Source organism: Phalangium opilio, unplaced genomic scaffold, assembly GCF_054372755.1.
Source record: "Phalangium opilio isolate 3A_F unplaced genomic scaffold, DU_Popi_V2 ptg000052l_1, whole genome shotgun sequence".
Lineage (NCBI taxonomy): Eukaryota > Metazoa > Arthropoda > Arachnida > Opiliones > Phalangiidae > Phalangium > Phalangium opilio.
The window spans coordinates 817,634-832,905 of NW_028324171.1; the positions used below are offsets into that span (position 1 = coordinate 817,634).

Below are 15,272 nucleotides of genomic sequence, written 5' to 3' on the forward strand. Positions count from 1 at the left end.
AATGGCGGCCACAAACGGGGTAGTTTGTCACGGCGGCAATATTAAAGCAGTCTTATCTCACTATCGATAGGCCATTTCAACCAAAAGGCATTAAGAAAAAACAATCGGATTATTATGAAGCAACTATACATAAAAAAGGCCAATATTGGTCGCGCTGATATTTACCAATATAACAGCGTATCCGTGCTAAAATATCGCAGATTGGGGTAGTTTTTAAAATTTAAAATTAAACATACTTAAAATTAATTTTTCTCAAAAACCTTAAAAATGGTCCTAGAAAAAGGTTTAAATTTTGATATATAACCGTTCCCAAACGTAACAAACGAATATTTCATTTCAAAAGGGTGGCGACAAAATGGCTAAATTTGAAAAAACTCCATGTTATTTCTATGGGAAAATTTAACTTTTTCACCAAAAGGGCTGATCAATTTTATGGAAATGAAAACCACCCTTAGCAACTTTACTTTTTATACAATAAACTAATGGGGGGATCTTCTTGAAATTTTAACCACATATTGAGGGCCCGAATTGTAGTTCTGTGGAATTTTTTCAAAGCAGTTAATACGATACAAAAAAAGTTATAACCAATCAAAAAACCATCCTTATACATTAAAGTCGGTATGAAGTCTTATCTAAGAGAGCTATCGCTCTCCTAGAAATCATTCCCTAGGTATTTTATGTATACAATTGCGTAGATCTTAGTAAATTTAAGGGCAACAATATCAATCTGGGAATTTATACATAAAATGCAATGCCAGACGTATGAACGGCTCTGGTGCTCAAGTCAAGCCCACATAAACAACCATAGAAAAGGTAAGGTTCTTGAACAAACTGGTGACCGAAAGGGAATCGGGTTAATATTCCCGAACCCGGACACGGAGATCGTCCCCTTCGGGGGTACATTGCGGTAACGCAAACGAGCTCGGAGACGTCGACGGGAGTCCCGGGAAGAGTTGTCTTTTCTTTGTAAGGATTCGACTCCCTGGAATTGGCTCGCCCGGAGATAGGGATGGTGTTTCCGTAAAGCACCAAGCCTCTTGCGGTGTCCGGAGCGCTCCCGTCGGCCCTTGAAAATCCGAGTGAGAGGTGGTGATTTTCGTGCCGGACCGTACCCATATCCGCAGCAGGTCTCCAAGGTGAACAGCCTCTAGTCGATAGAAAAATGTAGGTAAGGGAAGTCGGCAAAACCGATCCGTAACTTCGGGACAAGGATTGGCTCTGACGGCTGGGCCGATCGGGCTGAGGTCCTAAGCGGGTCTGGCACTGCACCGGGACTGGGCGAGACCGACCGGCAACGGTTTGGTTGAGCCCGGACCAGCGTCGGGGCCTTCCCGTGGAATATTTCAGCTGCGCGGCGTGCTGGATCTTGTGCCTGGAGCGACCGTTTCGGTCGGCAACTAACAGCCAACTCAGAACTGGCACGGACCAGGGGAATCCGACTGTCTAATTAAAACAAAGCATTGCGATGGCCGTTGATCGGTGTTGACGCAATGTGATTTCTGCCCAGTGCTCTGAATGTCAAAGTGAAGAAATTCAACCAAGCGCGGGTAAACGGCGGGAGTAACTATGACTCTCTTAAGCGTCGTCTGCTTAAGTCGCGATTTTGCCGCGCTCCGTTATTTCGTTTGATTTAAGTTATTTTCGGTAGTTTTGTTTGCTGTTTTCGGTTATTTTCTTTAATCGGAACGTGCCTGCTTTCATTTGCGTGCTTTTGCGGCGTTCTACGCGGATATTTAACCAAGTTCTGAGGATATTTGTGTTTGCCCATAGCGTTACGCTGGTCTCCTATTTGTGCCCAGGGCGCTCGCCCACGTGGTGGCCGAGAATCCGCGAACATCGCAAATCGTCCGTCGTCTCCTGCTGCACGTTTTAAGACGTCTTGGAACCCTCTAGGACCAGTCTTTCTAAAGATAAGTCCTTGATTTTGCTATCACTAATCTTCCCGTAGCGTTAAGCTGGGCAACTAAATGTGTGCTGGGCGCTCGCCCAAGTGATCTCTCCGCCTCAAAAGGACATGAATTTCCTCCGTCATATCCGTTTACACGTTTTAAGCGCTCGCTGACCATCCTGCGACCAATATTCGCGAAGATAAGTACTTTTTTTTGGCATCTCTCGGTCTCCGAAGCCGATTTTCGGATTTTCGCTGGTAACTTACTGAATTTTAATCTCAAAGGTTTTGAGTGAGGCATTCCTTACATAACTTTTGCCGCTCTTTCGAATGAGACCAACCGCGCCTTAATCGGTTACTTAGTTACAAAGTTATGGAAACTCAGTTATTTTTGGTTAACGGTAATGCTATTTTGTATGTGCGTCGATTTGCGTGTATTGTCTCAGCTCGGCCGTGTTTCAGCGATTGATTATTAAGAATCTCACGACGCTCTGTCGTTTGCGACCATTCGCGACACTCTACGACCATTAATTACAAAGTTACGGCCAAATTAAAGTTACTGCCACGACGGCCATTTAATTACAGAGCCCCCTCGATCGCGCTGATGTCGCCTCCAGCTTGTGCTGTTTAACTCTTTTTTTTTCGGCGTTTGCGCGCTTGCCGCACCATGTCCGCGTCTACATCTGAGGACGAAAGCCTCGCCTTCAAACCCAAACCCAAAATTCCGCGGGAACCGACCGCCACGGATTCTCTTACTCCAGCAACTGGAGCAGACATTCCCAAGATGAGGGTTCGTCTACCGGAGACACAAAGTCGTCACAGGATGACCAATCAAGCGTTTCTCAGTCAGTACGTTCCTCCTCCACCTCGGCCACGCCCCAATCCGTGTCGCAACCCCTTTCGCGCCTCATGCAGCTGTCAGAACCATTTGAGGCCCTGCTCCAATCTCGCTCTTCTGCTGATAAGCATATTTTGAACAAGCCTTTGCGGAAAACGGCTCGTGCCATTTGGTCTGACCTTTCGGATCTGGTGTTTGACTTCCACAACGACAAAACGAAAACACGTGTCTTATGGACAAACTTCTAGCCCGTCAAACCCCGGAACCGGTTGCTCCGCCTCCCATTTCGTCGGCCTCGTATTCCCACATCGTTTCTCCGTCAGTTATGAACTCCATCGCGCCCCCCTTATGTGCATCTAATACTCCCCCAACTCCGGCCCAGGCTTCTGGTCGTGGCCCAGCCCCCGCGCTTGTCTTCCATCCCACCACGGAAGGAGTCACCTCCACCCAGCTCCGCGATACCCTACGCGACGCGGTTAAAGTAGCCAAATTAAATATCGGTGTGGTGCGTGTTCGCCACTGCGCCAATAATGGCCTCGTCGTCTCCGTGCCGGCAGAACGTGAATTATCTGCCCTCCACTCCTTTGTTGCAGAGGACCGTACACTTTCAAAATCTGTACAATGCGACGTCGACAAACCGCTGCGGCCTCAAATCACGCTTTATCAGATAGACGAGTCGCTTTCCGACGAGGAGATTCCGTCTGCTCTGATTCGCCAAAACAATATCGATGCTCAGTCCGATGACGTTAAGTTACTTACCAAGTATAAGACAGGTCGTGGTACTAACTGCGTTCTCGAAGTGACGCCACATATCTTTCAAGCCGTACTTACCGAAGGTCGGGGTTTTCTTGGTTTCCAGCAAAGTAACGTTCGGGAACGCCTTAATGTGCGTCGCTGTTTTCATTGCCAGGCCTACGGTCACTCACGCGCTCGTTGACCAAGCGACCGCCCTGTTTGTGTATATATTCGGCGTAATATTCGGCGTATAATGGGGAAGGCGTAACACCTTTTTACAGAAGTCGCGAACTAAGGCGTCTAAACGCAGAAGGAGGCACTTGCTCAGGCGCGACAGAGTCAAGACATAGGAGTAGCGCGATAAAACAAAAGTCTTAAGCATAATGATTTTCTGTTGAGGCTTGAGACAGCTGGGTCGTAAACGTTCCAGGTGGGACTTTAAAGTGTCAACCAACGGGCTATTTTTACCATTGTGGCCAAACGATATACCAAGATACTTGAAAAAATCCGATGCCGTGATAGGGCGAAAATCAAGGCCTCCGAGCTGAAAAGTAGGCGATGTAACAACGACAATTTTACCCGATTTGCCGAGTTTACGGAACACCAAAGAGTAACACTTCGCGGTATTCACACGTAAAGCGCGTTCAGAAAAAAATTGCGAGGCGCAATCAAGGATGGTGCGCATCCCGAACTCCGCTTCCGAAATAAAAAACAAATCGTCCGCGAACGCGTGAACGTTGAGACGAAGATGGCCCAATGGCACACCAATTGTAGCAGGTAACGAGTCGAGGAGCTCGTCCATGACCGCATTAAACAGAATGGGGGAGAGCGGATCGCCTTGTTTCACTCCCCGAGACATAGCAAACGGACCGCAGGAGACAGAACCACAAGATATACTTGTTTTGGCGAAAGCGTACGTGTTAAGTATATAGGATACAGTTTCGGGCTCTAAACATAAACGAAAGAGGGCGCGTTTGAGGCTACCGTGACCGACCGAATCAAAAGCCTTAGCGAGGTCAATTGACACAACTGAAAGAGGACGACGCCGTTTTTTTGCCGTGTTTATCGCGTAATCCAGCAGTAGGGTATTGGCCATAGCGCCATCGGCTGAGATGAACGCCTGTTGGGCCGGGTTAAGATGTAGTGCCTGCCGTAAGCGAGACGCCAATATGTTATGAAAGACGCGAACTAGTAGGGACAGAATAGTTATGGGTCTCCAATTTGTCGCGCACGTAAGATCGCCCGCCTTGGGAATGAGAACCTTGCGGCATTGTTTAAGGGAATCAGGCAAGTCCTTCAAATAGAAGAAGACATTAAAAATAATTGTCAGGTCGGAGATACGTAGGGCCCGCAGGTTTATCAGGGTAAGTTGATCGGGGCCAGTAGACGAGGCCGTTTGTCGCGAGAGCGCGTGGGATACCTCCGAACTGAGTACGGGGAAGTAGGTATGGGCGTGACTTCCACAGGGGTTCGATAAAATACATGCGAGATTGGGTAATAATACCACGGTCTGATTAAAAACGCCAGTTTCACTAGGTTCATGCCGTTGTCACGACATATTTCCAATAACTAGGCACTCTTGCTTACACGTAAAAGCGCTTTACTCATTGGCTTGACAAAGAAGTTCAATGGGCCATCGTTTTAATGAACGAAAAACCAAGCCACTCAGCAAATACAGCGATCTGAAAACGCCGTTGTAACTTTAGGCAAATTAAAACACTTTACCAAATTAAATGTTTTTTGGTCTAAAATGCTTTTAGCTCGATCGTTTCTTAAATATCGAATCTTTTTCAATTATGACCAATTAATTGAAAACAATATGGTCAAGCCATATTCGTCGCTTCACTTAAAGGGAAAATTCATCGCATTATACGTGATACTTTGATGGCCCGTATCTCCGCGGGTGTTCAGTTTTGGACCATAGTTCTTTGGTGACTTAGTCTTGTTTTGACCCGTAGAATGCGCCCCTGAATTTGTGACACATCTTTTTGTAACACCCTGTATATATATATATATATCGATTGATAAAATTCACTCTGATTCATCCAATGAAAATTATTATCTTATGTCTACTATATTCAGAAAACGTCTGAAACGAGGGCTTTATATAAAATCCACGTTCCTGTATCGCGCATCCCTAAAAATAGACTGAACTTACTGAAGTAAAACCTTTAGGTTTAGCTTCTTGGAATTTCTTTTGGGCAAAAACGAGTGAAAGAAAGAATGACAAAACACGTGTGAGGGGTTTGGGGTAGAGACCCGGGAGAAGGGAACCGGTCCTCCTCTCTGTAAATACTAGGACAATAGCCTTCTTTGGAAATTGAAGCAGTGAAAATGAAATGACCTTCTAGTGCCTAGTACTGTTAGTAGGCTATGAAGAAGAATTCAAATTCGGGCCAACACCAGTTCAGTTAGAACGTTTTAAAGTTCAACGCGATCGTATGGATTAAGCGGAGAACACCATGAACCAAAAAGACCGTAGTTCAAGAGGTGTAACATGTTTACTATGCTTTGGGAGAAGAAAACGAAAGCTATACTTATCATCACCAACTTTTGCTGAATTGAACTCGACGTTAAAAGACAAAAGTTATGCCTTTAGAGGACCAAACATGATTTATATGGTAAGTAAAAATTCTCATTTTCTTCAATAGACGATATTTATAATTAAACCACACTTAAACGACGATTCTAAGCTCCACTCGTTCTTGTTTGTTCTTACGAAATTATACGAAACACCTCTATTCCTATAAGTTTCCTTGAATCTGCCATAACTAAATAAAAAGTACCCCCAATAGTAACTATATTTTGCCTAAAGTTAATATTTGCTCTGTATTGATGAAAACATTAAATCAAAAATAGAAAGCATAACTGTAGTGTATTTCGTTACGAGAAACCAAGAGTTATTTTGACTTAATATTTGCTGAAAGCTTTGAAAATGGCAAAGGGACTGTTCAGAAATTACGTCAAGTAAAAAAATCCGGTTTTTTGACCCTCCCTCCCCCTTAAATTACGTGACAAAAATCTTACCCCCCCTCAAATAAAATACTAGGGGCAGTTCACTTCTTTGTTAAGGGTCGCACTATGGTCTGATTAAATCAAATTAGAATGTTTAACCCTGCCTTCCAAAGTGCATTAATTTAATCATGTTTAAATGTTTAGCTTCATTAAATCTTGTTTCTTGTTTAAAGGGATATTTCCATGTATATTCATGGTAACCAATCTTTAAAAGTATTATTAAAACCGATAGAGTTTGAAGCAAGGAATTCAAAAATATATATATATTAAATTTTATAAAGTCGTTACTGATTTTAAAATTAACTTGAAACCTTAAATTTTTCGATGTGGGCGCCCGCTACTGGCAAGATCATGAAACGCGGATTTTCTCGAAATTGGGATTGCTTCACCAATCCCCACCCACCTCTACTCTTGAGGTATAGGAGATATTCTACTAACAGTAGTAGTTTTCATTCTGTCGTCTTCTTGGGCAATATCAATATGGCGTCTTCCAGTTCATCAGCTGATACTTCTTCTTCCAAAAAAGTTTGGAAAAAATGTGTAATTCGCCAGTGTTTTGGGGAAAATTTAAAGAAACAGCGCTCTTTTCATAATTTCCCAACAAATGAAAAGCTTAGAGAAACGTGGATTAATAAAATAAATCTCCCTAACTTAGTGTAAAAAAGTTCTTCTGTAATTTGCTCAGTTCATTTTGAAAATGGTTTTGAGAAAAACCCTGAAGATGCAGCTCAACTGCAATCTTCGAGTAGCGCTTCGTTAACATTAAGAAATAAATTAAAAAAAACAGCGGTACCAACTGTCTTTGGAACATTACTCAACAGCTACGGCGAATTATCCACCAAAAAAAAGTCGAACTCAGGTAAGATTTTTCTAGAAAGAATATACTCTTGACTTGTTTTTAGACTAGGGTAACAGATTTTTACAATTTTACAGGACATTATTAAAAGTACTAGAGATCAATACGTCTAATGTTTACCCCCAAAACTAATGGGTTTTGTTAAGGACGCCTCAGTACAATTTCAAACTTTGCAATCGCCACAAAGAAATGCTGGTATTACTCGTGACATTTTTATTTAATCATACTATAAGATTGGAAGCAAACCCATTATACTTAAAAGGCTGCCAAACTAACAAAGCTGGTGTAGATGTGTCATGCCAAACAGATGCACAAAGCACTAGTCCGTTAGAAGAAATTAGCGGTAGCCAAGAAATGAAGCGTTTTTTGGATGAGGAGGAAGATGAAGGGCAAGCCCCTAATCCCTTCGATGTGAGTTATACTCCATCCGAGCTACCTCAAGAGGATATTAAAGAGTATGTGTTATTTAGAATATTTGACTCATTACGATGAGACTAACTTTTTATTTTAAGTGTTAGAAATTTCAACCTGAACCCCGAAATTGCAATGACAGAGAGAAAGTTTATGGTTTTTGAAAGTGCCTTGCTTCAGCTATTTCATTTCTGTTTCCAATGCCTTCTTCCATGTGATGTAAAAACTGAAACCTATGGCTCGATGTTAACGGTAGAAGCTACTTGTCAAAGAGGACATACGAATATTTGGAAAAGCCAACCCATGCTAGCTCAAAAACCTCTAGGAAACATTATAATTGCGGCTTCGATCCTGTTTTCTGGCCTTAACCCTACACAGGCGCTACGAATGCTTACATTTTGTCGTTTACAAGGCATCAGTAAATCGACATATTTTCGAATACAAAAAAGCTTTTTGCTTCAGTCAATTCGAGAAGTATGATAATATTTTTGTTATAATAGAAAACTATAAATTGCTAATCTTAAATTTTTCTAGGTTTGGCAAGAGGAGCAAAAAACTATTTTGAATTCTCTAAAAAAGAAGAAGATGAAGCTTGGAGGAGACGCCAGATCCGATTCCCCAGGTTTCAGTGCAAAATATGGATCTTATGTCTTTTTTGAAAGCCAAATTAAGAAAGTTATTCATCTGGTTCTCGTACAAATAGGAAATTACAGAATTGACGAAAAAGCCAATTTTTTTCTAAATATATTTTTTAATATATAGAGCAATGAAGTAAAAAATAGTGTCGCGATGGAACTTGAAGGGTTAAAACGGGGTATAACGTTCCTTAAAAACGCTAGATTAAAAATCGCCTCCATTGTCACCGATAGTCATGTGCAAATTCGTAGCTACCTGAAAAAGTTCCATCCAAATATTAAAAAACTCTTCGATGTTTTCACATGGTTAAATGTAAGCGAGTAAAAAATTTCATTATTGATATGAGAATAACATGAACTTAAAGCTGGTGACGGTTACTTTTTGGTTTATTCTAAAATTCAATCAAATATTGAGCTTTGAAGAAAAAAAATTCACGCTGCCGCCACAAAAGAGTACGCTGTTTTGTATGATGGACCCTAAAAGGCACACCTCACACACTAGCACACTTTACACACTCTTCTGAAAAACGCTAATTCGTACAATTAATATCATTTTTCACACTGCAAACTCGTATTATACATCCTAGCTGTCAGAATGATGCAGAAAAGCTTAGTATACAGCATTTAAATTATTATCAATTGAAATAATAACGTTGTTCAGAGTAATTAGAGAATATTAAAGAATTTTGGAGTTTGTACGAGCACTACCTTAGTGGGAAGAATCCCGGGCCGTCGGAGGTGTGCCTTTTCCATGCCGTAGCACACCTCTCTTTTCATCGGCGTTATATTTTACACACTCCGTTGACGATCAATTCTTAGTGCGATGAATCCCGGGCCGTCGAGGTGTGCCTTATCCATGCCGTTGCACACCTCTCTTCTCATCGGCGGTGTATTTCGCACACCTCGTCGACGACCAATTCTTAGTGCGATGAATCGCGGGCCGTCGGAGGTGTGCCTTTTCCATGCCGTAGCACACCTCTCTTTTCATCGGCGTTATATTTTACACACTCCATCGACGACCAATTCTTAGTGCGATGAATCCCGGGCCGTCGAGGTGTGCCTTTTCCATGCCGTTGCACACCTCTCTTCTCATCGGCGGTGTATTTCGCACACCTCGTCGACGACCAATTCTTAGTGCGATGAATCCCGGGCCGTCGGAGGTGTGCCTTTTCCATGCCGTAGCACACCTCTCTTTTCATCGGCGTTATATTTTACACACTCCATCGACGACCAATTCTTAGTGCGATGAATCCCGGGCCGTCAAGGTGTGCCTTTTCCATGCCGTTGCACACCTCTCTTCTCATAGGCGGTGTATTTTGCACACCTCTTCGACGACCAAGGCTTAGTGCGAAGAATCCCGGCCCGTCGAGTTTTAAGGAGGTGTGCCTTTTCCATGCCGTTGCACACCTCTCTTTTCATCGGCGGTATATTTTACACACCTCGTCGACGACCAAGGCTTAGTACGAAGAATCCCGGGCCGTCGAGTTTTAAGGAGGTGTGCCTTTTCCATGCCGTTGCACACCTCTCTTTTCATCGGCGGTAAATTTTACACACCCCGTCGAGGACCAAAGGTAAGTACGATGGTATTTGGAAAGACGAAATTTGTTGGCGAATTATATAACATGAAATATAAGTACCGATAATTTGACACAGTAAAAAAACTGAAACCATTAACAATCTATGAAACTTGTAATCATTCTTTGGGAGCCTGAGATTCCTTTGAAGTGTACAAAAATTTTGAAGTGAACTTCTCCAGAAATGAGTTTTTCTCCATGGAAATGGTACTTATTGGTGTCTAAAATTAATTAACAATTATTTCTAATTATTATTCACCATTTTGATAGGATTTAATGGAAAAAAAAAGACAAAAATCGATTTTGCAGATAGCCTTTTTGGCGAAATTTTCGGAAATCTTCTCCGGAAATGAGTTGTTCTTCATGGAAATGGTACTAATTGGTGTCTAAAATTATTTAGCAATTATTTCTAATCATTATTTACCATTTTGATAGGATTTAATTGGAAAAAAAGTCAAAAATCAATTTTGCAGATAATTTGTTTTTTAAATTTCTGAAAAATCCAGAAATGAGTTCTTCTCCATGGAAATGGTACTAATTGGTGTCTAAGACAAATTAGCAATTATTAAAGGCACAATGTTTTTTTGGTTACAAGATTAAAGTTAATTAAACCAAACAAAGGGTTGTTTTTATCCACTTCTTGGGATATTGTAGGTTTGTACTTTTTGGCATGTTATAGAATACTAAAGGCACTTTTATTTTTTAAACCTTTACTTAAATATTTAAACCTTTACTTAATAATTTAAACCTTTACTTCAATAATTTAAACCTTTACTTTAATAATTTAAACCTTTACTTTAATAATTTAAACCTTCACTTTAATAATTTAAATTCTGTTAAGCCCGAATTGCCTAGTACCTATAGTCACTGGTCAGGCGGCAATTTTAAAATCGTCCAAAAAAATTTTTAACAGCTTTTACAAATATTTTTTTACTTACACGTCACATTGTTGACTTCGTAATAAATAAATGAATAATAAACTTTGCAAATTTTAAAATATTTTTTAGTAAAATTCATTTTTCACCAGAGATACAGATAATGATTAAAACCTCAAAATACTAATGATAGAAGCGTGGCTCCAATTGAATTGTGTTTGATGCACCAAAACGAAGCTGAATAATGTCAACTGCAAGATAAAGTACTTTTAAAAAATAATTATTAATTAACTTTAAAATTTGACAACGGAGGAGAATAATTGATAAGAAATATCTCATTATAGGGTTCGTAAATGACCTTGAAAACCTAAAAAGTCTTTGAAATTGAAAATGGGTCTAAAAGGTTAGGGAAAAATATTTTTGGAATGATAGAGAAATTGAAAGTTGAGGTTACAGTTATTATCATAACTGAATATTATACAAAAATGTCTTGGTTTGAACCAAGGCCGAAAAACAAACGATATGAGTGAGGTTTATCAATTGACTGAAGTTCCAGATATTGCAATTTTTCTTTAATTATTATCATTATTAATTTAATCCTTAATCACAATTTATTTCTATCAACTGATTTTACTGTTAATCGATTTATTCCCTCTAAGTTTATTCCAAAAATTGCATATCTACGCTTTTTCAAGAACAATTCCATTTTCCGAAAACATTATATCATGAAATTAATTATTTTGAAGGCAATACGTATTGAGGGATCAATAATGAATATTTGAAATATTCTCTGACTCCCTAAAAAGAGGAAACATTTTGTAGTCATAGATTATAAAGGTTGGCAGGAAAGTCCAGAGAGTCACGTACCGTTTACATTGTGGAAAGATTTGGATCTGACCGCGTGTTTTGAGTGGGCTCTGATGACCCATACACTGCAAGCACTGATAATTGCAAAATTTTATATACTAAGAAAATTTTGGAAGGGGCGGGCTTCAGTGTGCCCTCCTTCGCATAACTCGTTTAGAATGGAGTGGTTTATGTATTAATTCCGAAGGAAAAGAATATAAATATCATTGGTACTGAGACGTTTTCCTTTTTATAGAATCTTTACCCTAACCTTGGTTATGCCTATATAATATTTTTCCAGTCCATGAAAGAAGCGCTACCTACTAAAAGAAACCACAAGGGACAAACGTTGTTCCTATGTCTTAAGTAAACGGCATTATTTTTTTAATTATTCCGTGCAAAATAAATTCTCTTTATCATATTTGGTCGAATATCCGTCTTCTCAGCAAATTGTAACCGTTGAAAAGACTACTAGTGGTGCAAACTTGAAGATTAATTACCAAGCCACTAAAATTTAAAACTATGTCCGTCAAGGTGCTTACATGTTAGTAAACACCGATATGCTTACATGTTAGTAAACACCGATACGAAATCCCTTCAAAATATTTTCACGGTAAAATGTTTTCGGAAAATGGAATTGTTCTTGAAAAAGCGTAGATATGCAATTTTTGAATAAATTTAGAGGGAATAAATCGATTAACAGTAAAATCAGTTGATAGAAATAAATTGTGATTAAGGATTAAATTAATAATAATAATTAAAGAAAAATTGCAATATCTGGAACTTCAGTCTGATAAACCTCACTCATATCGTTTGTTTTTCAGCCTTGGTTCAACCAAGACATTTTTGTATAATATCTGTCACTTCAGTCTTAAGGCGGTAGTTAACTCTTAACAGGCTGAAATGTTTGGTGTCGTTTTTGATTCTTGCCGAACTTTATCTATTTTACCTTAAACTTTTGGATTTCACGCCTATTAAAGTACTTTAATTAAAATTTAAATTAATTTAAGCGTGATATAGAAAACATTTGGCTTTACCAACGGCTTGGGTAGTTTTAATCTTATATAAATAGTTTATTTAAAAATTATTTCAGTTTTTATCCAGAAAAATGTATATTTTTGGTTCAATTTCACGTTACTTATACTTAATTAAGTTTAAATTAAAGCTGGATTGTGTTTCGACAGTGTTCATTTAGGTTATAAAAAGAGTTTGAATAAATAATTGACCTTTTTTGTAATGTTTAGAGGAGTTTTTGATTATTCCAACACATTGCGTTCAATTTTTATCATACCCTTGCTAAATTTGCGGTAACGGAAAGAACATCTATGAAATAAGTTAATGAATGATGCTATTCTATAGTTTGGCTTTTATGTCAGTAATTACATCAAATGCGTAAATAATTCATAGCAATTTAATAAACAAAGGGCAATGTGGACTGTGGAAATAGCCTGTAACCGATTGGCGAACAGCGTAACCTTTTGACTCCCACGTGGTTACGTTGGAAAATTTTCCGCTGATGTAAACATGAAAATTATTTCACTAATAAAATTACATAACGACACTGTCCTCCTGGATTAACCAGCACCACTGTTACTTCTATTTATGGATTAAACAATCCACTGTTGGTAACAAATTCTGACAGAGCGATTGCTCTCTTAGATAAGACTTCATACTGCTCTTAATGTATAAGGAGGGTTTTTTGTTTGGATGTAGTTTTTTTTGTATTGTATTAATTGTTTTGAAAAAATTCCACTGAACTAAAATTCGGACCTTTAATATGTGGTTAAAATTTCAAAGAGATCCCTCCATTAGTTTTTTTTATAGAAAATAATGTTGCTAAGGGTGGTTTTCATTTCCATAAAAAAATTAAGACATTTTGGCAAAAAAAAAGGAAATTTTCCCATAGGAATAACATGGGAAATGTTTGCTGTGATGGCCAAATTGACTCGAGCATTTTTTGAAGACTATTTATTCGATAGGTCTGAAAATGGTTTTAAATGAAAGGTTGAACATTAAACTGGTGCCTTTCGAAGTTTTATTGAAAACAATTAATATTAAGTATTACTTTTTGTACTTTTAAGCACATGCTTAAACTTACGACCTTTTATTCTGTTGGACTTACGTGTTTTAGTCCTGGCTAAAATCATTGAGAAACGTACTGTTGGACTTACGCTGTTTTACCTCTAATAGAAAGACTGAGCGAAGATTTTTGTTTACACAACGAGTGTGGCTGTGTCGAGCTTAAGGCGAATTTTTATCTTTTCACATAAAAGAAGGGGTTAATTCGTCCTCATTTTATTTTAATTTCGTAAGTTAAACCTTATTATAATTTAATACAAAAGAATTTAAATTTAGGATTTAGCCGATAATTTTTAAATTCACTGATTTCACTAAGCCTTGGTCAAAATTTAAATACAGCTGATTGTATGTAGAGAGTCGACTAGAGACCAATTGGCCGTGTTGCGTTCGTTTTAAGGTGTTTCACCTGGTGCCATCGGCCAACGATAGCCGCTAATTAGGTAATTTGTTTTAAATAAATCAATTTTTGTTGTTTAAACTACGCACAAGGGTTCGTTCCCTGCTTTCTCGACTGGTGCCACCAGCGGCCAGCCAAGTGCCAACGGTTACCGCTACGAAGATACGTTTTTTACTGGTAAAATAAATGATGGATTCAATCACACTATCACTAAATCCTGTCACCAAATCAACCAATATTTTTAATTCAGGTCCTTCCAATCATTTGTATTAGGTAACAATTGTATTATTAATTATTTTGCGCCAATTCTAACGTTGCCTAAGAAAACAGTAAACAATGGCCAGATTGCCAACGATAAACGCTACAAAGATTATATCTGGTGCAACCGGCAAACGATAACCCCTGCTTAGATCATTTTGAATGTTTCATTAGTGGTAAAATAATTGATAGATTAAATCACACGATCACTAAACCCTGTCAACAAACCAACCAATGTTTTTTATTCCGGCTCTTCCAATAATTTTTATTAGGTAATATTTAAATTTTTATTATTTATTAGTGCCATCGACCAACAATAACCGCTAATTAGAATAATTTTTTTTTAAATTAGACAAATTTTTGTTGTTTAAGATTAATGCAAACTCTACACATTGGTTTGTTACCTGGTTTCTAAACTGGTGCCAAGGGTAAAAACAAACCATAAGTAACATATAACACTAGAAAAGTGTCCATCCATTTCCTACTCTGACTTTGGTATTGCAAATTAGTTTAATGTTTAATCTCCTCGAAAAAGGGGTGCGGAAGCTGTGTATTATTCTCGAAAAGTTAGACAAGCCTCAAGGACTCCGTCATGCTAAATTTCATTTCATTTCTTCAGTATTTATAATTCAATTACCATTTTCAATTAGTTAAAAATGACAATTACCCAACTAACTATTTAACACTGCTGTGAAAAAAAGCCATATTTTTTATTGTGGCTCTTCCAATCATTTTGATTAGGTAATAATTAAATTTTTATTAATAATTTAGTGCTTATTTTAAGGATACATAGGAAAAAATGAAACCATGGCCAGTTTATGTATATGATGTTCATTTTAGTGCATATTCTAACATTACCTAAAAA

General features: G+C 38.6%; 2 long non-coding RNA genes across 4 annotated transcripts; both read left to right on the top strand.

Moving 5' to 3' along the window:
• The first annotated feature begins 9,594 nt into the window (after positions 1-9,594).
• LOC149673384 (uncharacterized) lies at positions 9,595-10,473 on the top strand. The gene is made up of 3 exons (XR_016367086.1): positions 9,595-9,949; positions 10,032-10,159; positions 10,388-10,473. It is a non-coding gene; the product is annotated as an uncharacterized LOC149673384 (long non-coding RNA).
• A 3,434-nt stretch (positions 10,474-13,907) lies between these two features.
• LOC149673385 (uncharacterized) lies at positions 13,908-14,999 on the top strand. Of its 3 annotated transcripts, XR_016367088.1 has the most exons (4): positions 13,908-13,981; positions 14,092-14,326; positions 14,400-14,679; positions 14,760-14,999. It is a non-coding gene; the product is annotated as an uncharacterized LOC149673385 (long non-coding RNA). The 3 variants fall into 3 exon arrangements; XR_016367087.1 differs by having other exon boundaries at positions 14,092-14,679; XR_016367089.1 differs by having other exon boundaries at positions 13,951-13,981; positions 14,069-14,679.
• Positions 15,000-15,272: the final 273 nt, after the last annotated feature.